The following is a 23930-nucleotide window of genomic DNA, read 5'->3' as shown; positions in this document are numbered from 1 at the left end:
ATTCTTATGATCAAGTCCGTAGGGTTATCTCCCCTGTGCTTCATCATATGCGGTTAGTTATGATACCAACAGCCTGTCTGACTTAAGACTTCAAATGCTGGATTAATCTTCCTAAATCACACTTTTTTGGACGACGACTGTAGAAAGGATGACACGGTCACAAAAACAACTATTTCAGATCATGTCTGGTCCTCTGAGAATAGATGGAAATAGCCTTCTGATCGCATAAGCCCATCTCTACATCCATCATAGTATAATATGCTCCCTTGGTCGCGCCCATGGGAGGTTGGGGCTAGCTTTGTCTTGTGCAATCAAACTAACACGGCTAGTGATCTCAGAAGTTATTTCCAAGAAGAGTGATGATTATGTGTTTGAGAAAGTTGAGTATCTTATTGCTTCTCTGATGGTATAAACATATGTCAATCTCGTTTAAAACACACATCAGAATCCCCGAATCACGGATGTGATGGCTTACCCTTGAAGACAGGCGTCTTTATCTACATCTATCATAACATGTCACAGCTTCCCGCCTGACCCAGTCTGTCCTTCTTCTACCACAGACCGTGCCACAGCTTCCCGCCTGACCTCCTTCTACCACAGACCATGCCACAGTTTCCTCCTCACCTCCTTCTACCACTTACCATGCAACAGTTTCCTTCTGATCAACCTCTATCACAGACCGTGCCACAGTTTCCCTACTGACCTCCTTCTACCACAGACCATGCCACAGTTTCCTTCTGATCTACATCTACCACAGACCGTGCCACAGTTTCCCTACTGACCTCCTTCTACCACAGACCATACAACAGTTTCCTCCTCACCTCCTTCTGCCACATACCATGCCACAGTTTCCTTCTGATCTACCTCTACCACAGACCGTGCCACAGTTTCCCTACTGACCTCCTTCTACCACAGACCATGCCACAGTTTCCTTCTGATCTACCTCTACCACAGACCGTGCCACAGTTTCCCTCCTGACCTCCTTCTTCCACAGACCATGCCACAGTTTCCTTCAGATCTACTTCTACCACAGACCATACAACAGTTTTCCTCCTGACCTCCTTCTACCACAGACCGTGCCACAGTTTCGTTCTTATCTACTTCTACCACAGACCATGCCACAGTGTCCCTCCTGACCTGCTTCTACCACAGACCATACAACAGTTTCCTCCTCACCTCCTTCTGCCACATACCATGTAACAGTTTCCTTCTGATATACTTCTACCAAAGACCGTGCCACAGTTTCCCTACTGACCTCCTTCTACCACAGACCATGCCACAGTTTCCTTCTGATCTACCTCTACCACAGACCGTGCCACAGTTTCCTTTATGATCTACTTCTACCACAGACCATGCCACAGTTTCTTTCTGATCTACTTCTACCACAGACCATGCCACAGTTGCCTCCCTCACCTCCTACCACAGACCATGCCACAGTTTCCTTCTGATCTACATCTACCTCAGACCGACCCACAGTTTCCCTCCTGACCTCCTTCTACCACAGACCATGCAACAGTTTTCCCCCTGACCTCCTTCTACCACAGACCATGCCACAGTTTCCTTCTGATCTACCTCTACCACAGACCGACCCACAGTTTCCCTCCTGACCTTCTTCTACCACAGACCATGCAACAGTTTTCCCCCTGACCTCCTTCTTCCACAGACCGTGCCACAGTTTCCTTCTGATCTACCTCTTCAACAGACCGTGCCATAGTTCCCTTCGTATCTACTTCTACCACAGACCATGCCACAGTTTTCCCCCTGACCTCCTTCTACCACAGACCATGCCACAGTTTTCCCCCTGACCTCCTTCTGCCACAGACCATGCAACAGTTTTCCCCCTGACCTCCTTCTTCCACAGGCCATACCACAGTTTCCTTCTGATATACCACTTCAACAGACCGTGCCATAGTTTCCTTCGTATCTACTTCTACCACAGACCATGCCACAGTTTTCCCCCTGACCTCCTTCTACCACAGACCATGCCACAGTTTTCCCCCTGACCTCCTTCTGCCACAGACCATGCAACAGTTTTCCCCCTGACCTCCTTCTTCCACAGGCCATGCCACAGTTTCCTTCTGATCTACCACTACCACAGACCGTGCCACAGTTTCCTTCTGATCTACTTGTACCACAGACCATGCCACAGTTTCCCTACTGACCTCCTTCTACCACAGACCATGCTACAGTTTCCTTTATGATCTACTTCTACCACAGACCATGCCACAGTTTCTTTCTGATCTACTTCTACCACAGACCATGCCACAGTTTCCTTCTGATCTACTTCTACCACAGACCATGCCACAGTTTCCTTCTGATCTACTTCTACCACAGACCATGCCACAGTTTCCTTCTGATCTACCTCTACCACAGACCGACCCACAGTTTCCCTCCTGACCTTCTTCTACCACAGACCATGCAACAGTTTTCCCCCTGACCTCCTTCTTCCACAGGCCATGCCACAGTTTCCTTCTGATCTACCACTACCACAGACCGTGCCACAGTTTCCTTCTGATCTACTTCTACCACAGACCATGCCACAGTTTCCCTCCTGACCTCCTTCTACCACAGACCATGCTACAGTTTCCTTTATGATCTACTTCTACCACAGACCATGCCACAGTTTCTTTCTGATCTACTTCTACCACAGACCATGCCACTGTTTCCCTCCTGACCTCCTTCTACCACAGACCATGCAACAGTTTTCCCCCTGACCTCCTTCTTCCACAGGCCATGCCACAGTTTCCTTCTGATCTACCACTACCACAGACCGTGCCACAGTTTCCTTCTGGTCTACTTCTACCACAGACCATGCCACAGTTTCCCTCCTGACCTCCTTCTACCACAGACCATGCTACAGTTTCCTTTATGATCTACTTCTACCACAGACCATGCCACAGTTTCTTTCTGATCTACTTCTACCACAGACCATGCCACAGTTTCCTCCCTTACCTCCTACCACAGACCATGCAACAGTTTCCTTCTGATCTACCTCTACCACAGACCGACCCACGGTTTCCCTCCTGACCTCCTTCTACTACAGACCATGCAACAGTTTCCTTTATGATCTACTTCTACCACAGACCATGCCACAGTTCCTTTCTGATCTACTTCTACCACAGACGATGCCACAGTTTCCTCCCTCACCTCCTTCTACCACAGACCATGCCACAGTTTCCTTCTGATCTACATCTACCACAGACCGTGCCACAGTTTCCCTACTGACCTCCTTCTACCACAGACCATACAACAGTTTCCTCCTCACCTCCTTCTGCCACATACCATGCCACAGTTTCCTTCTGATCTACCTCTACCACAGACCGTGCCACAGTTTCCCTACTGACCTCCTTCTACCACAGACCATGCCACAGTTTCCTTCTGATCTACCTCTACCACAGACCGTGCCACAGTTTCCCTCCTGACCTCCTTCTTCCACAGACCATGCCACAGTTTCCTTCAGATCTACTTCTACCACAGACCATACAACAGTTTTCCTCCTGACCTCCTTCTACCACAGACCGTGCCACAGTTTCGTTCTTATCTACTTCTACCACAGACCATGCCACAGTGTCCCTCCTGACCTGCTTCTACCACAGACCATACAACAGTTTCCTCCTCACCTCCTTCTGCCACATACCATGTAACAGTTTCCTTCTGATATACTTCTACCAAAGACCGTGCCACAGTTTCCCTACTGACCTCCTTCTACCACAGACCATGCCACAGTTTCCTTCTGATCTACCTCTACCACAGACCGTGCCACAGTTTCCTTTATGATCTACTTCTACCACAGACCATGCCACAGTTTCTTTCTGATCTACTTCTACCACAGACCATGCCACAGTTGCCTCCCTCACCTCCTACCACAGACCATGCCACAGTTTCCTTCTGATCTACATCTACCACAGACCGACCCACAGTTTCCCTCCTGACCTCCTTCTACCACAGACCATGCAACAGTTTTCCCCCTGACCTCCTTCTACCACAGACCATGCAACAGTTTCCTTCTGATCTACCTCTACCACAGACCGACCCACAGTTTCCCTCCTGACCTTCTTCTACCACAGACCATGCAACAGTTTTCCCCCTGACCTCCTTCTTCCACAGACCGTGCCACAGTTTCCTTCTGATCTACCTCTTCAACAGACCGTGCCATAGTTCCCTTCGTATCTACTTCTACCACAGACCATGCCACAGTTTTCCCCCTGACCTCCTTCTACCACAGACCATGCCACAGTTTTCCCCCTGACCTCCTTCTGCCACAGACCATGCAACAGTTTTCCCCCTGACCTCCTTCTTCCACAGGCCATACCACAGTTTCCTTCTGATATACCACTTCAACAGACCGTGCCATAGTTTCCTTCGTATCTACTTCTACCACAGACCATGCCACAGTTTTCCCCCTGACCTCCTTCTACCACAGACCATGCCACAGTTTTCCCCCTGACCTCCTTCTGCCACAGACCATGCAACAGTTTTCCCCCTGACCTCCTTCTTCCACAGGCCATGCCACAGTTTCCTTCTGATCTACCACTACCACAGACCGTGCCACAGTTTCCTTCTGATCTACTTGTACCACAGACCATGCCACAGTTTCCCTACTGACCTCCTTCTACCACAGACCATGCTACAGTTTCCTTTATGATCTACTTCTACCACAGACCATGCCACAGTTTCTTTCTGATCTACTTCTACCACAGACCATGCCACAGTTTCCTTCTGATCTACTTCTACCACAGACCATGCCACAGTTTCCTTCTGATCTACTTCTACCACAGACCATGCCACAGTTTCCTTCTGATCTACCTCTACCACAGACCGACCCACAGTTTCCCTCCTGACCTTCTTCTACCACAGACCATGCAACAGTTTTCCCCCTGACCTCCTTCTTCCACAGGCCATGCCACAGTTTCCTTCTGATCTACCACTACCACAGACCGTGCCACAGTTTCCTTCTGATCTACTTCTACCACAGACCATGCCACAGTTTCCCTCCTGACCTCCTTCTACCACAGACCATGCTACAGTTTCCTTTATGATCTACTTCTACCACAGACCATGCCACAGTTTCTTTCTGATCTACTTCTACCACAGACCATGCCACTGTTTCCCTCCTGACCTCCTTCTACCACAGACCATGCAACAGTTTTCCCCCTGACCTCCTTCTTCCACAGGCCATGCCACAGTTTCCTTCTGATCTACCACTACCACAGACCGTGCCACAGTTTCCTTCTGGTCTACTTCTACCACAGACCATGCCACAGTTTCCCTCCTGACCTCCTTCTACCACAGACCATGCTACAGTTTCCTTTATGATCTACTTCTACCACAGACCATGCCACAGTTTCTTTCTGATCTACTTCTACCACAGACCATGCCACAGTTTCCTCCCTTACCTCCTACCACAGACCATGCAACAGTTTCCTTCTGATCTACCTCTACCACAGACCGACCCACAGTTTCCCTCCTGACCTCCTTCTACTACAGACCATGCAACAGTTTCCTTTATGATCTACTTCTACCACAGACCATGCCACAGTTCCTTTCTGATCTACTTCTACCACAGACGATGCCACAGTTTCCTCCCTCACCTCCTTCTACCACAGACGATGCAACAGTTTCCTTCTGATCTACCTCTACCACAGACCGACCCACAGTTTCCCTCCTGACCTCATTCTACCACAAACAATACAACAGTTACCTTCTGATCTACTTCTACCACAGAGAATGCCACAGTTTCCTTCTGATCTACTTCTACCACAGACAGTGCCACAGTTTCCTTCTGATCTACTTCTACCACAGACCTTGCCACAGTTTCCCTACTGACCTCATTCTACCACAAACCATACCACAGTTTCCTTCTGATCTACTTCTACCACAGACCATGCCACAGTTTCCTTCTGATCTACTTCTACCACAGACCATGCCTCAGTTTCCTTCTGATCTACCTCTACCACAGACCGACCCACAGTTTCCCTCCTGACCTTCTTCTACCAGAGACCATTCAACAGTTTTCCCCCTGACCTCCTTCTTCCACAGACCGTGCCACAGTTTCCTTCTGATCTACCTCTTCAACAGACCGTGCCACAGTTTCCTTCGTATCTACTTCTACCACAGACCATGCCACAGTTTTCCCCCTGACCTCCTTCTGCCACAGACCATGCAACAGTTTTCCTCCTGACCTCCTTCTTCCACAGGCCATGCCATAGTTTCCTTCTGATCTACTACTACCACAGACCGTGCCACAGTTTACTTCTGATCTACTTCTACCACAGACCGTGCCACAGTTTCCTTCTGATCTACTTCTACCACAGACCATGCCACAGTTTCTTTCTGATCTACTTCTACCACAGACCATGCCACAGTTTCCTCCCTCACCTCCTACCACAGACCATGCAACAGTTTCCTTCTGATCTACCTCTACCACAGACCGACCCACAGTTTCCCTCCTGACCTCCTTCTACCACAGACCATGCAACAGTTTTCCCCCTGACCTCCTTCTTCCACAGACCATGCCACAGTTTCCTTCAGGTCTACTTCTACCACAGACCATACAACAGTTTTCCTCCTGACCTCCTTCTACCACAGACCGTGCCACAGTTTCGTTCTGATCTACTTCTACCACAGACCATGCCACAGTTTCCTTCAGATCTACTTCTACCACAGACCATACTACAGTTTTCCTCCTGACCTCCTTCTACCACAGACCGTGCCACAGTTTCGTTCTGATCTACTTCTACCACAGACCGTGCCACAGTTTCCCTACTGACCTCCTTCTACCACAGACTATGCAACGGTTTCCCTACTGACCTCCTTCTACCACAGACTATGCCACGGTTTCCCTCCTGACCTCCTTCTACCACAGAACGCGCCACAGTTTCCTTCTGATCTACTTCTACCACAGACCGTGCCACAGTTTCCCTCCTGACCTCCTTCTACCACAGACCGTGCCACAGTTTCCTTCTGATCTACCTCTACCACAGACCGTGCCACAGTTTCCCTACTGACCTCCTTCTACCACAGACCATGCCACAGATTCCTTCTGATCTACTTCTACCACAGACCATGCTACAGTTTCATTCTGATCTACTTCTACCACAGACCATGCCACAGTTTCCTTCTGATCTACTTTTACCACAGACCATGCCACAGTTTCCCTCCTGACCTCCTTCTGAACGACTGCACATATATAACTAAATTCACAAATTAATCCAACGACACGAGGTGCTCTCCTACATGTTGCAGTTTGTGTTGAGGAAGAAATCAGTCAAGAAATTTGAAATTATTTTTCTCTCAGTAGGTGGCTAATGTTGGCTAATTGTGTTAGATATTGAACACCAATTTCATCTAACATTTGGTGTTAAATTACATTATTTATTCGTCTGAACAGTGCCAGTTTCGCATTCTGTCTGTCATGCACAACCTTCAAGCTCTAGTTTTCCAGGGGCGGTCGGGTAGCCTAGTGGTTAAAGCGTTCGCTCGTCACGCCGAAGACCCGGGTTCGATTCCCGACATGGGTACAATGTGTGAAGCCCACTTCTGGTGTCCCCCGCCGTGATATTGCTGGAATATTGCTAAAAGCGGCGTAAAACCATACTCACTCACTCACTCTAGTTTTCCAAGGCAGTTGTTGAAGTTAATAACGGGGATTCTTTCGTTACTGTCTGATTTGTACAGCTTCAGCATGGGATCAGTGCGAAATGTGGATTATAATTGTTTTGTCACCATGTTGTCTTTGTGTGTGTTTAAGGCTTGATTGGAATGACTGGAAGGACAATAAAAGAACTGGCAGCTTTACTGAAATGTACAATTTGATTGACACGCGGAGACATCTCGCTGCCACTGAGGGCTGCCTGTTGATTTCAGTTCCTGTTATAAAGTAATCAACATGAGATATGTATCATTGACAATTGTAAAATACATCTGGTTACAAACCTCACCGGAGACGTCGTATGTCGATACAGCCCGTGCTTTGTTGAACTATTTCTCTGTCAGTAACATCACATTATGACATGACACCTGAGTGTAGCTTTGGCAGTGACGATACATTCTGAAATGTTTGAGCCTTGAGTGTAGGTTTGACAGTGACGATACATTCTGACATGTTTTGTTTGACACTTGAGTGTAGCTTTGGCAGTGACGATACATTCTGACATGTTTGACACTTGAGTGTAGCTTTGGTAGTGACGTTACATTCTGAAATGTTTGTCACTTGAATATAGGTTTGACAGTGATTATACAATCTGACATGTTTGACACTAGAGTGTAACTTTGGCAGTGACGATACATTCTGAAATGTTTGACCCTTGAGTGTAGGTTTGACAGTGACGATACATTCTGACACGTTTGACACTTGAGTGTAGCTTTGGCCGTGACGGCGCATCATGACATGTATGAAACTTGAGTGTAGGACTGACAGTGACGACACATTAATACATGCGTTGCACTTGAGTGTAGGTTTGACAGTGATGCACATTAAGATATGTATGTCACTTGCTTTTATGTTTCTCAGTGCATCACTGTCGCATTTGTAAAACGGGTTTAATTTGGTGTTTTATTCCCGGCACAATGATTAATGTGTTGAATGAGGAGTGGGATACACCGTCAAGAGAAGTCCCAAGAGTGGACCCTCACTCTCGCTCTTATGGTGGTGTATGGGCATGTGGGAGGTGAATGTCAGTGGCTGCCGAATGCAAGAACAGCTCTCGTGTCATTGGCACTTACTGGCATATGCGTTTCCACAGCCTTGCTACATTTCTACAGCAAACTACAACCAATCTGCATTATCATTAAGGGGGATCCAGTTATGCCGGTGCCTGGCCACACCCACATCTCCTGCAGGCCCGGCCACGCATGCAGTTATGGCATGACGCACGGCAATACAGAAGAGGCCGGGGTTAGTTCGAGGTTGTAGCGGGCAACCGTGGTTATAATTCCTATCTGGACCAGTCAGCTGAGACTAGCATTTTCCATTATGAAATAGGATGAACTCCCTGGAGAAATTAAGCCCATGACGTGGTCCTTCCATTTAACTATACACCCAACGCACATCAAAATATTTACTACTGTGTGCTTGGTCGGACACACACACACACACACACACACACACACACACACACACACACACACACACACACACACACACACACACACACACACACACACACACACACACACACTATTAGAAACTGCTGTTCTATCGTGACTGTAACAATCACTGTGTACTTATACCACTATTAGACACCGCTGCTCTATCGCGACTGTAACAATCGCTGTATACTGAATACACTACAAGAAACTGCTGTGCAATTGTGACTGTAACAATCACTGTATACTGATACCACTATTAGAAACTGCTGCTATATCGTGACTTTAACAGTCCTTGTATGATGCTACCAATATTAGAAGCTGTTGCAAGATCGTGACCGTAACAATCACTGTATACTGATACCACTATTAGAAACTATTGCTCTTTCGTGACGTTAACAGCCGTTGTATGATGCTACCAATATAAGAAACTGCTGCTCTATCGCGACTGTGACAATCAATGTATGATGCTACCAGTATAAGAAACTGCCGCTCCATCGCGACTGTAATAACCACTGTATGATGCTTCCACTATAAACAAAACTGCTGCTCTATCGCGACCGTAACAATCACTGTATGATGCTACCATTATGAACAAAACTGCTGCTCTATCGCGACCGTAACAATCACTGTATGATGCTACCACTATAAACAAAACAGCTGCTCTATCGCGACTGTAACAATCACTGTATGATGCTACCACTATAAACAAAACTGCTGCTCTATCGCGACCGTAACAATCACTGTATGATGCTACCACTATAAACAAAACTGCTGCTCTATCGCGACTGTAACAATCACTGTATGATGCTACCACTATAAACAAAACTGCTGCTCTATCGCGACTGTAACAATCACTGTATGATGCTACCACTATAAACAAAACTGCTGCTCTATCGCGACTGTAACAATCACTGTATGATGCTACCACTATAAACAAAACTGCTGCTCTATCGCGACTGTAACAATCACTGTATGACGCTACCACTATAAACAAAACTGCTGCTCTATCGCGACTGTAACAATCACTGTATGATGCTACCACTATAAACAAAACTGCTGCTCTATCGCGACTGTAACAATCACTGCATGATGCTACCACTATAAACAAAACTGCTGCTCTATCGCGACTGTAACAATCACTGTATGATGCTACCACTATAAACAAAACTGCTGCTCTATCGCGACTGTAACAATCACTGCATGATGCTACCACTATAAACAAAACTGCTGCTCTATCGCGACTGTAACAATCACTGCATGATGCTACCACTATAAACAAAACTGCTGCTCTATCGCGACTGTAACAATCACTGTATGATGCTACCACTATAAACAAAACTGCTGCTCTATCGCGACTGTAACAATCACTGTATGATGCTACCACTATAAGAAACTGCTTGTATCGAAACCGTAACAATCGTTATATGGTGCAACCACTATTAGAAACTGCTGCTCTATCGCGACCGTAACAATCACTGTATGATGCTACCACTGTAAGAAACTGCTGCTCTATCGCGACTGTAACAATCACTGTATGATGCTACCACTATAAGAAACTGCTGCTCTATCGCGACTGTAACAATCACTGTATGATGCTACCACTATAAGAAACTGCTGCTCTATCGCGACTGTAACAATCACTGCATGATGCTACCACTATAAGAAACTGCTGTTCTATCGCGACCGTAACAATCACTGCATGATGCTACCACTATAAGAAACTGCTGTTCTATCGCGACCGTAACAATCACTGTATGATGCTACCACTATAAGAAACTGCTTGTATCGTAACCGTAACAATCGTTATATGGTGCAACCACTATTAGAAACTGCTGCTCTATCGCGACTGTAACAATCACTGTATGATGCTACCACTATAAGAAACTGCTGTTCTATCGCGACCGTAACAATCACTGTATGATGCTACCACTATTAGAAACTGCTTGTCTATCGCGACTGTAACAATTTACTGTTGTGTCTTACCGTTCCTGGACCCTGGAAAATGAACCATACAGACAAATAGATAGATCAATCGTAGGGGGTACTTGGAACTGACATCAAAACTCTCTCCAATGTTGTAAACAGTGTCATCACACAAACACAATCTCTTTTCATGTATGTGACCTGGCGAACATAAGTCACACTGTCAGATGTTAGGTAACACCGCGTTACAGTCTCACCACATTGGTGTCTAGGTCGACCCTAAATTGGGTAGTGTCGTCAAACATGTAACATCCCAGCTGTGCCGCACTCCCGCCGACCAGGTGAGTGTCAGGGGTCCTGTGCGGAGGCAGTGTAGTAGGATGTAGTGATGCGAAGATCGGTCAAGTATACGACGTTTTACTGCACTTTGTTGACAGATTTCGTCTGAATCGGCATCGGTTGACTGCGATTGAGGATTATTATTGTGAGTGAGCAGAGCTATCTGGGGTAGTAGGAGTGCGGGTACACGCTCACAGGTGAGTACATACAAAATGTTTTACACACACGGATGTTAGCATCATATCTTTCTGACAGAGAAAGCTAAATACCAAGCAGAATGGTATGGAGGGTGTTGTAATCGGTCGAGTCATATAATATAAATAAATTACCTAAATGATACTCACATGCTACTTAAGTTTCGTAAAGGGTTGGGCAAACTCTTCCACGTATGTAGTGTAATAGTGGAGACTTAATACTGTCGTTCTCATTGTGATTTCATATTGATCGGTATTCGTACTTGTTGCTAATTACTTCATTTGTTTTACTTACTACCTATCTCTTTCACTTCAATTGCCATAACATTTTCAGTAGCCCTGTCACACACTTGTCAATAGATGATACACCTGTATGTAGTCTCACGTTCTACCATGGAGCGTCTAACATGCAGATGACCTGACTATACCATGATGGGAATATTAATGTGTGCCAGGTAGAGGCAGGTGTAATAGATGAACGTGTACCGAGATAGGAATATTGCTGTGTGCCAGGCACATGTACCGTGATGGGAATATTGGTGTGTGCCAGGTACAGGCAGGTGTAGTAAATGAACATGTACCGTGATGGGAATATTGCTTTGTGCCAGGCACATGTACCGTGATGGGAATATTGCTGTGTACCAGGTACAGGCAGGTGTAGTAGATGAACATGTACCGTGATGGGAATATTGCTTTGTGCCAGGCACATGTACCGTGATGGGAATATTGGTGTGTGCCAGGTACCGGCAGGTGTAGTAAATGAACATGTACCGTGATGGGAATATTGCTTTGTGCCAGGCACATGTACCGTGATGGGAACATTACTGTGTGCCAGGTACAGGCAGGTGTAGTAGATGGACATGTACCGTGATGGGAATATTGCTGTGTGCCAGGTACCGGCAGGTGTAATAGATGAGCATGTACCGTGATGGGAATATTGCTGTGTACCAGGTACCGGCAGGTGTAATAGATGAGCATGTACCGTGATGGGAATATTGCTGTGTACCAGGCACATGTAGCGTGATGGGAATATTGCTGTGTGCCGGATACAGGCAGGTGTAGTAGATGAACATGTACCGTGATGGGAATATTGCTGTGTACCAGGCACATGTAGCGTGATGGGAATATTGCTGTATACCAGGTAAAGGCAGGTGCAGTAGATGAACATGTACCGTGATGGGAATATTGCTGTGTGCCAGGTACATGTACCATGATGGGAATATTGCTGTGTGCCAGGTACAGTCAGGTGTAGTAGATGAGCATGTACCGTGATGGGAATATTGCTGTGTGCCAGGTACATGTACCGTGATGGGAACATTGCTGTGTACCAGGTACAGGCAGGTGTAGTAGATGAGCATGTACCGTGATGGGAATATTGCTGTGTGCCAGGTACATGTACCGTGATGGGAATATTACTGTGTGCCAGGCACATGTACCGTGATGGGAATATTAATGTGTGCCAGGTACAGGCAGCTGAGTAGATGATCATGTACCGTGATGGGAATATTGCTGTGTGCCAGGCACATGTACCGTGATGGGAATATTGCTGTGTGCCAGGTACCGGCAGGTTTAATAGATGAACATGTACCGTGATTCTTGTTGCTGGAGTGGACCCGTATATTGCTATGTTATTCTACCGATTAACATTTTACAGCCAATAATGGAGAAATGAAGGTTGGCACAGCTGTACTCTGGCCGTATACCGCCTTCAGTATACAATATCTTCTGCTTCATCTCCAGCCATTCATCTTCTCTATCTGAATCCATACGACGAGCAATTGATATGTTTATGTCTGCGAGTTACTTTAATGTTTGACTAGAAAATGATTGGCTTCGTTTTTGGCCCCTGCCTGGAATGTCGGCGACAGTGAGCGACCAGTATGTGCTGCTGACAGGAAGCACCCGAATGTATAGGCTACCAGCTCCGCTAACCTAATTTGTATCGGAGTTGGAACTCCACTCATATATGTGTGATTTGTGAGGGTACGGCAGGGATTTCCGCTCACCATGTCCGTGTCATATATGTTGTGTAATTGAGGTTATGTAAAATTCTGGACTATTGATGTTGAAGTTGGGTGGTACGGCATCAAATGTAAGTAATGCAATAACACTCGCTTGTCACGCTCGTAAAAGGATCCTGCAATATGTAATATGATTGAAATCAACATTGTATCGAGACACCAGCTGCCACCAGTGACAGGGAGGGTGTACGGTGACGGCGCTATATATCTCTTCCATAGAATCATGGTTGTGATACGCAGACATACACTGTATACAGTTTGTTTTGTGTCATCAAACCATTTCAGCGACTTTAATGACGGAATTTTGCATACCAGAGAACACGTCGTAATATATTATTCATTCTAAGTAAACATATCTATTAAGTAAACATAAGTCCACACAGAATTTAAATAAGCGTTTATACAAAAGAGTTTGAACAAGATAGTCCGCTCAGTAGTTACCAAGGACAGCAGGAGGCAACATAATTTCTGCTGGTTGTTAACATGACAGGAGGAAGGATAACTGTATCCAGGACAGGAGTCCTGATGTGTCATGATGACAGGTGCCCTCCCGACGGGTGTTATGTTCCAGCTCAATAACCCTCCCGACGGGTGTTATGTTCTAGCCAAATCACCCGCCATACGGGTGTTATGTTGTAGCTCAACAACCTTCCCGACGGGTGTTATGTTCTAGCTCAATAACCCGCCAGACGGGTATTATGTTCCAGCTCAATAACCCTTCCGACGGGTGTTATGATCTAGCCCATTAACCCGCCATACGGGTGTTATATTGTAGCTCAACAACCCTCCCGACGGATGTTATGATCTAGCCCAATAACCTTCCCGACGGGTGTTATGTTCTAGCCCAATAACCCGCCAGACGGGTGTTATGTTCCAGCTCAATAACCCTCCCGACGGGTGTTATTATCTAGCCCAATAACCCTCCCGACGGATGTTATGATCAAGCCCAATAACCCTCCCGACGGGTGTTATGCTCTAGCCCAATAACCCGCCAGACGGGTGTTATGTTGTAGCCCAATAAACCCTCCCGAGGGGTGTTATGTTCTAGCCCAATAACCCGCCAGACGGGTGTTATGTTGTAGCTCAATAACCCTCCCGAAGGGTGTTATGTTCTAGCCCAATAACCCGCCAGACGGGTGTTATGTTGTAGCTCAATAACCCGCCATACGGGTATTATGTTGTAGCTCAATAACCCTCCCGACGGGTGTAATGTTCTAGCCTATTAACCCTCCCGAAGGGTGTTATGTTCTGACCCAATAACCCGCCAGCCGGGTGTTATGTTGTAGCCCAATAAACCCTCCCGAGGGGTGTTATGTTCTAGCCCAATAACCCGCCAGACGGGCGTTATGTTGTAGCTCAATAACCCGCCATACGGGTGGTATGTTTTAACTCAATAACCCTCCCAACGGGTGTTATGATCTAGCCCAATAACCCTCCCGACGGGTGTTATGTTCTATCTCAATAACCCGCCAGACGGGTGTTATGTTGTAGCCCAATAACCCTCCCGACGGGTGTAATGTTCTAGCCCAATAACCCTCCCGACGGGTGTTATGTTGTAGCTCAATAACACTCCCGACGGGTGTTATGTTCTAGCCAAAAAAACCGCCATACGGGTGTTATGTTGTAGCTCAATAACCCTCCCGACGGGTGTTATGTTCTAGCCAATTAACCCTCCCGAAGGGTGTTATGTTCTAGCCCAATAACCCTCCCGACGGGTGTTATGTTCCAGCTCAATAACCCTCCTGACGGGTGTTATGTTGTAGCTCAATAACCCTCCCGACGGGTGTTATGTTCTATCTCAATAACCCGCCAGACGGGTGTTATGTTCTAGCTCAATAACCCGCCCGACGGGTACCACGCTATAACTCAATGACCCGCCCGACGGGTGCCTTGTTATGTTCTAGCCCAAAACCCCTCCCGACAGGTGTTATGTGCTATCTCAATAACCCGCCAGACGGGTGTTATGTTCTAGCTCAATAACCCGCCCGACGGGTGCCACGCTGTAACTCAATGACCCGCCCGACGGGTGCCTTGTTATGTTCTAGCCCAATAACCCGCCAGACGGGTGTTATGTTCCAGCTCAATAACACTCCCGACGGGTGTTATGTTCTAGCCAAATATCCCGCCAGACGGCTGTTATGATCTAGCCAAATAACCCTCCCGACGGGTGTTATGTTCTAGCCCAATAACCCGCCAGACGGGTGTTATGTTCTAGCTCAATAACCCTCCCGACGGGTGTTATGTTCGAGCTCAATAACCCCCCCGACGGGTGTTGTGTTCCAGCTGAATAACCCTCCCGACGGGTGTTATGTTCTAGCCAAATATCCCGCCAGACGGCTGCTATGATCTAGCCAAATAACCCTCCCGACGGGTGTTATGTTCTAGCCAAATATCCCGCCAGACGGCTGTTATGATCTAGCCAAATAACCCTCCCGACGGGTGTTATGTTCTAGCCCAATAACCCGCCAGACGGGTGTTATGTTCTAGCTCAATAACCCTCCCGACGGGTGTTATGTTCGAGCTCAATAACCCCCCCGACGGGTGTTATGTTCCAGCTGAATAACCCTCCCGACGGGTGTTATGTTCTAGCCCAATAACCCGCCAGACGGGTGTTATGTTCTAGCCCAATAACCCGCCAGACGGGTGTTATGTTCCAGCTCAATAACACTCCCGACGGGTGTTATGTTCTAGCCAAATATCCCGCCAGACGGCTGTTATGATCTAGCCAAATAACCCTCCCGACGGGTGTTATGTTCTAGCCCAATAACCCGCCAGACGGGTGTTATGTTCTAGCTCAATAACCCTCCCGACGGGTGTTATGTTCCAGCTCAATAACCCTCCCGACGGGTGTTATGTTCTAGCCAAATATCCCGCCAGACGGCTGCTATGATCTAGCCCAATAACCCTCCCGACGGGTGTTTTGTTCTAGCCCAATAACCCGCCAGACGGGTGTTATGTTCTAGCTCAATAACCCGCCCGACGGGTGCCACGCTGTAACTCAATGACCCGCCCGACGGGTGCCTTGTTATGTTCCCCCCCCCCTCGACGGGTGTTACGTTCTAGCTCAATCACCCCCCCGATGGGTGTTATGTTGTAGCTCAATAACCCTCCCGACGGGTGTTATGTTCCAGCTCAATAACCCTCCCGACGGGTGTTATGTTCTAGGTCAATAACCCGCCCGACGGGTGCCACGCTGTAACTCAATGACCCGCCCGACGGGTGTTACGTTCTAGCTCAATAACCCCCCCGACGGGTGTTATGTTTCAGCTCAATAACCCTCCCGACGGGTGTTATGTTCCAGCTCAATAACCCTCCTGACGGGTGTTATGTTCTATCTCAATAACCCTCCCGACGGGTGTTATGTTCTATCTCAATAACCCGCCAGACGGGTGTTATGTTCTAGCTCAATAACCCGCCCGACGGGTGCCACGCTGTAACTCAATGACCCGCCCGACGGGTGCCTTGTTATGTTCTAGCCCAATAACCCGCCAGACGGGTGTTATGTTCCAGCTCAATAACCCTCCCGACGGGTGTTATGTTCTAGCCAAATATCCCGCCAGACGGGTGTTATGTTCCAGCTCAATAACCCTCCCGACGGGTGTTATGTTCTAGCCCAATAACCCTCCCGACAGGTGTTATGTGCTATCTCAATAACCCTCCCGACGGGTGTTATGTTCTAGCTCAATAACCCGCCCGACGGGTGCCACGCTGTAACTCAATGACCCGCCCGACGGGTGCCTTGTTATGTTCTAGCCCAATAACCCGCCAGACGGGTGTTATGTTCCAGCTCAATAACACTCCCGACGGGTGTTATGTTCTAGCCAAATATCCCGCCAGACGGCTGTTATGATCTAGCCAAATAACCCTCCCGACGGGTGTTATGTTCTAGCCCAATAACCCGCCAGACGGGTGTTATGTTCTAGCTCAATAACCCTCCCGACGGGTGTTATGTTCGAGCTCAATAACCCCCCTGACGGGTGTTGTGTTCCAGCTCAATAACCCTCCCGACGGGTGTTATGTTCTAGCCAAATATCCAGCAGGACGGCTGCTATGATCTAGCCCAATAACCCTCCCGACGGGTGTTATGTTCTAGCCCAATAACCCCCCCGACGGGTGTTATGTTGTAGCTCAATAACCCTCCCGACGGGTGTTATGTTCCAGCTCAATAACCCTCCCGACGGGTGTTATGTTCTAGGTCAATAACCCGCCCGACGGGTGTTATGTTGTAGCTCAATAACCCCCCCCGACGGGTGTTATGTTTCAGCTCAATAACCCTCCCGACGGGTGTTATGTTCCAGCTCAATAACCCTCCCGACGGGTGTTATGTTCTAGGTCAATAACCCGCCCGACGGGTGCCACGCTGTAACTCAATGACCCGCCCGACGGGTGTTACGTTCTAGCTCAATAACCCCCCCGACGGGTGTTATGTTTCAGCTCAATAACCCTCCCGACGGGTGTTATGTTCCAGCTCAATAACCACCCGACGGGTGTTATGTTCTAGGTCAATAACCCTCCCGACGGGTGTTATGTTCCAGCTCAATAACCCCCCCGACGGGTGTTATGTTCCAGCTCAATAACCCTCCCGACGGGTGATATGTTCTAGCCAAATATCCCGCCAGACGGCTGCTATGATCTAGCCCAATAACCCTCCCGACGGGTGTTATGTTCTAGCCCAATAACCCTCCCGACGGGTGTTATGCTCTAGCCCAATAACCCGCCAGACGGGTGTTATGTTGTAGCCCAATAAACCCTCCCGAGGGGTGTTATGTTCTAGCCCAATAACCCGCCAGACAGGTGTCATGTTGTAGCTCAATAACCCTCCCGACGGGTGTGTTCTAGCCCAATAACCCGCCAGACGGGTGTTATGTTGTAGCTCAATAACCCGCCAGACGGGTGTTATGATCTAGCCCATTAACCCGCCATACGGGTGTTATGTTGTAGCTCAACAACCCTCCCGACGGATGTTATGATCTAGCCCAATAACCCTCACGACGGGTGTTATGTTCTAGCCCAATAACCCGCCAGACGGGTGTTATGTTCTAGCTCAATAACCCCCCCGACGGGTGTTACGTTCTAGCTCAATAACCCCCCCGACGGGTGTTATGTTTCAGCTCAATAACCCCCCCCCGACGGGTGTTATGTTCCAGCTCAATAACCCGCCCGACGGGTGTTATGTTCTAGGTCAATAACCTTCCCGACGGGTGTTATGTTGTAGCTCAATAACCCTCCCGACGGGTGTTATGTTGTAGTTCAATAACCCGCCAGACGGGTGTTATGTTGTAGCTCAATAACCCGCCCGACGGGTGCCACGCTGTAACTCAATGACCCGCCCGACGGGTGCCTTGTTGTAACTCAATAACCCGCCCGATGGGTGCTATGCTGGAGCTCAATAACCCGCCCGACGGGGAGCATGTTGTAACTCCAGAACCCGCCCGACAGATGCCAAGTTGTAGCTCAATAACCCGCCCGACGGGGAGCATGTTGTAACTCCATAAGCCGCCCGACGGGTGCCATGCTGTAGCTCAATAGCCGCCAAACGGAGAACATGTTGTAGCTCAAAAACCCATCTGTCAGATGCCATGTTGTAACTCAATAACCCGCCCGACGGGTGCCATGTTGTAACTCAATAACCCGCCCGATGGGTGTTATGTTGTAGCTCAATAACCCGCCCGTAGGGCGTTATGTTGTAGCTCAATAACCGGCCCGACGGGTGCCATGCTGTAACTGAATAACCCGCCCGACGGGTTCCATGTTGTAGCTCAATAACCCACCCGACGGTGACCATGTTGCATCTCAATAGGAGGCCCGACAGGTGCCATGTTTCAGCTCAATAACCCGCCCGACGGGTGCCATGTTGCAGCTCAATAAAACGCCCGACGGGTGCCATGTTGCAGCTCAATAAAACGCCCGACGGGTGCCATGTTGCAGCTCAATAAAACGCCCGACAGGATCCCAGATGCGTTATGATAATCCCCCCGAGAAGGGCCAAGATGCGTTGTGATAATCTTTACAAAGACGGCCATGACGTATCATGATAATCCACCCAACAGGGGCAAAGATACGTTATGATAATCAACCCAACCCAGGGACCATGGCGCGTCATGATAATCCGCCCGACAATAGCCATAATGTATGATAATCTTCCCAAAGACGGCCATGGTGTATCACAATAATCAACCCAACAGGGGCGAAGATTCGTTATGATAATCAGCCCGGGAGGAGCCAAGATGCATTATGTGAATCCATTCAACAGAGGCTAAGATACTTTATGATAATCCTCCCGACAAGGACTATGATGCGTTATGGTAGTCCGCCCGACAGGTGCCATGATGTATCATGATAATCCGCCCGACAAGGGCCATGATGTATCATGATAATCCACCCGACAGGAGCCATGATGTATCATGATAATCCGCCCAACAAGGCCCATGATGTATCATGATAATTCGCCCGACAAGAGCCTTGATGTTTCATGATATTCCGCCAGACAAGAACCTTGATGTATCATGATAATCCGCCAGACAGGGGCCATGATGTATCATGATAATCCCCCCGACAAGGGCCATGATGTACCATGATAATCCGCCAGACAGGGGCCATGATGTATCATGATAATCCACCCAACAAGGGCCATGATGTATCATGACAATCCGCCCAACAAGGGCCATGATGTATCATGATAATCCGCCCAACAATGTGATATGTACATGTTAGTTGAACCCTTGACTGACTGAAACGGGAAAGTAGCGTCAAGGTACGGTGAGGTGCAAGGCTGTTTCCACTCATGGATGCCCCTTGTTCCAGTCATCTACGGCCGGGTCAACGTGTTCAGTGAAGCACTGAGAGTTCCAAACAATACCGTTAACTGAAAAACTGTGTTAATGGCATGTCATAGGATTCTGATAACTGTAAATGTACAGATAATATATAACGAGAACGCGTATGTCCTTTACAGTATTCAATATACACCTGGCTTTAAGCTTGTCTTTCTTGAGGCCGAGCAGATACAACTGTACCATCCTTGTTCCTCAATAAACTGAAGGCAGGACAGAAACAACTGTACCAACCTTGTTCCTTAGTCAACTGAAGACAGGGCAGACACAGCTGTACCAGCCTTGTTCCTCAATGTGCTGAAGGCAGGCCAGATACAATCGACCAACCTTGTTTTTTAGTCAACCGAAGGCAAGGCAGATACAGCTGTACCATCCTTGTTCCTCAATGAGCAGAACCCAGTGCAGATGCTGCTGTACCAGTCTTGTTCCTTAGTCAGCTGAAGACGGGCTAGATACATCTGTACCATCCTTGTTCCTTAGTCACCTGAAGACAGGCCAGGTACAACTGTACCATCATTGTTCCTTAGTCAACTGAAGGCAGGGCAGATAAAGCTGTGCCATTTTTGTTCCTTAGTCAACTGAAGGCAGTGCAGATGCAGCTGTACCAGCCTTGTTCCTTAGTCAACTGAAGGCAGGCCAGATACAGCTGTACCAGCCTTGTTCCTTAGTCAACTGAAGGCAGGCCAGATACAGCTGTACCAGCCTTGTTCCTTAGTCAACTGAAGGCAGGCCAGATACAGCTGTACAAGCCTTGTTCCTTAGTCAACTGAAGGCAGGCCAGATACAGCTGTACCAGCCTTGTTCCTTAGTCAACTGAAGGCAGGCCAGATGCAGCTGCACCATCCTTGTTCCTTTTTTCATCTGAAGGCAGGTCAGATGCAGCGGTGACATCCTTGTTCCTTAGTCAACTGAAGGCAAGCCAGATAAAGCTGTACCAGTTTTGTTCCATAGTCACCTGAAGGCAGAGCAGATGCAGCTGTATCAGCCTTGTTCCTTTGTCAGCTGAAGGCAGGCCAGATACAGCTGTGCCAACCTTGTTCCTTAGTCAACTGAAGGCAGGCCAGATACAACTGTACCAGCCTTGTTCCATAGTCACCTGAAGGCAGAGCAGATGCAGCTGTACCAGCCTTGTTCCTTAGTCAACTGAAGGCAGGCCAGATGCAGCTGCACCATCCTTGTTCCTTTTTTCATCTGAAGGCAGGTCAGATACAGCGGTAACATCCTTGTTCCTTAGTCAGCTGAAGGCATGCCAGATGCAGCTGTACCAGTCTTGTTCCTTAGTCAGCTGAAGGCATGCCAGATACAGCTGTACCAGCCTTGTTCCTTAGTCAACTGAAGGCACAGCAGATGCAGCTGTACCAGCCTTGTTCCTTAGTCAACTGAAGGCAGGCCAGATACAGCTGTACCAGTCTTGTTCCTTAGTCAACTGAAGGCAGGCCAGATGCAGCTGCACCATCCTTGTTCCTTTTTTCATCTGAAGGCAGGTCAGATGCAGCGGTAACATCCTTGTTCCTTAGTCAGCTGAAGGCATGCCAGATGCAGCTGTACAAGTCTTGTTCCTTAGTCAGCTGAAGGCATGCCAGATGCAGCTGTGCCAACCTTGTTCCTTAGTCAACTGAAGGCAGGCCTGATGCAGCTGTACCATCCTTGTTCCTTTTTTCAACTGAAGGCAGGTCAGATGCAGCGGTAACATCCTTGTTCCTTAGTCAACTGAAGGCAGGCCAGATACAGCTGTACCAGCCTTGTTCCTTAGTCAACTGAAGGCAGGCCAGATGCAGCTGTACCAGTCTTGTTCCTTAGTCAGCTGAAGGCATGCCAGATGCAGCTGTACCATCCTTGTTCCTTAGTCAACTGAAGGCAGGCCAGATACAACTGTACCAGCCTTGTTCCATAGTCAACTGGAGGCAGAGCAGATGCAGCTGTACCCGCCGTGTTCCTTTGTCAGCTGAAGGCATGCCAGATGCAGCTGTGCCAACCTTGTTCCTTAGTCAACTGAAGGCAGGCCTGATGCAGCTGTACCATCCTTGTTCCTTTTTTCAACTGAAGGCAGGTCAGATGCAGCGGTAACATCCTTGTTCCTTAGTCAACTGAAGGCAGGCCAGATACAGCTGTACCAGCCTTGTTCCTTAGTCAACTGAAGGCAGGCCAGATGCAGCTGTACCAGTCTTGTTCCTTAGTCAGCTGAAGGCATGCCAGATGCAGCTGTACCATCCTTGTTCCTTAGTCAACTGAAGGCAGGCCAGATACAACTGTACCAGCCTTGTTCCATAGTCAACTGGAGGCAGAGCAGATGCAGCTGTACCCGCCGTGTTCCTTTGTCAGCTGAAGGCAGGCCAGATACAGCTGTGCCATCCTTGTTCCTCGGTCTACTGAAGGCAGGGCAGATACACCTGTTCCAGCCTTGTTCCTCAATGAGCTGAAGGCAGGGCAGATACAACTGCACCAAACTTTGTTCCTCGGTCAACTGAAGGACGGGTAGATTCAACTGCACCATCCTTGTTCCTCGGTCAACTGAAGGCCGGGAAAATAAAACTGTTCCAGTCTTGTTCCTAGGACGGCTGAAGACAGGGCAATGGGTATCGCATTCGATGTACACTATATGCATGTCTAAAATACTACAAAGAAATATAGTACGTTGATAAAACGGGATCTGGGATGTCCAAGCTCGAGACATTTTCTAGGCATCAGAGGGTATAGTGCTATATTCTCTTATATGAAAATGGGTGAAGTCATGAACATGGCCTTACGTGTCTAGAGACATGCTAGTGTTGATCTACATATTCTATATCTTGAGACATGCTAGTGTTGATCTACATATTCTATGTCTTGAGACATGCTAGTGTTGATCTACATTTTCTATGTCTAGAGACATGCTAGTGTTGATCTACATATTCTGTCTAGAGACATGATAGTGTTGATCTACATATTCTATGTCTAGAGACATGATAGTGTTGATCTACATATTCTATATCTGGAGACATGATAGTGATGATCTACATATTCTATGTCTAGAGACATGCTGGTGTTGATCTACATTTTCTATATCTGGAGACATGTAGGTGTTGATCTACATATTCTATGTCTAGAGACACGCTAGCGTTGATCTACATATTCTATGTCTAGAGACATGCTGGTGTTGATCTACATATTCTGTATCTCTCTCTCGACCTCTCGAGGACCTAGATGATGCCAGTAACACACAAACCTAAATTGTTCGTCTAGTTGTTCAAATGTCAGTTGACTTTGATGTGGCAAGGCCTAGACTTCTTATGTAAGTAGAAATTACTGCTATAAGCGAGAACCGTGCACTGTCTCGCCAACACCCAGTTGGTCATTTTCCGATAATTTCCGGAAGCTAGCGGGGTGACGGACTGTGATATCAATAAATGATTAAGCATTCGGTCTGTAGTCGTGTGGCCACGTGATTCGGTCACTAGTTTGAAGGTCACAAAGTATAAAAAATATTTGGTGTAACCCTCATGGGGTTCTTATTAGTTTCTCTATCAACTGTTTATTTTGCTTACGTGCCG

At 47.8% G+C, this 23930-nt stretch overlaps 1 protein-coding gene across 7 annotated transcripts in view; it reads left to right on the top strand.

The window, feature by feature from the left end:
- LOC124123060 (FMRFamide receptor-like) overlaps positions 1–23930 on the top strand; it is a 131004-nt gene that overhangs the window by 62101 nt on the left and 44973 nt on the right. For 3 of the 7 annotated variants that reach the window (XM_048402660.1, XM_048402662.1, XM_048402663.1), the window contains one exon: positions 11451–11549. The exons of 3 other annotated variants lie outside the window; for them this stretch is intronic. The gene's annotated coding sequence lies outside the window, so the exon portion shown is untranslated. Of the gene's footprint in view, positions 1–11295; positions 11355–11450; positions 11550–23930 lie in introns of those variants that run through there. One more of the 7 variants, XM_048402664.1, reaches the window with a different exon arrangement.

This window comes from Haliotis rufescens, unplaced genomic scaffold, assembly GCF_023055435.1.
Source record: "Haliotis rufescens isolate VD_foot unplaced genomic scaffold, xgHalRufe1.0.p SCAF_28, whole genome shotgun sequence".
NCBI lineage: Eukaryota > Metazoa > Mollusca > Gastropoda > Lepetellida > Haliotidae > Haliotis > Haliotis rufescens.
This window is presented reverse-complemented; position numbering and strand designations above follow the sequence as displayed.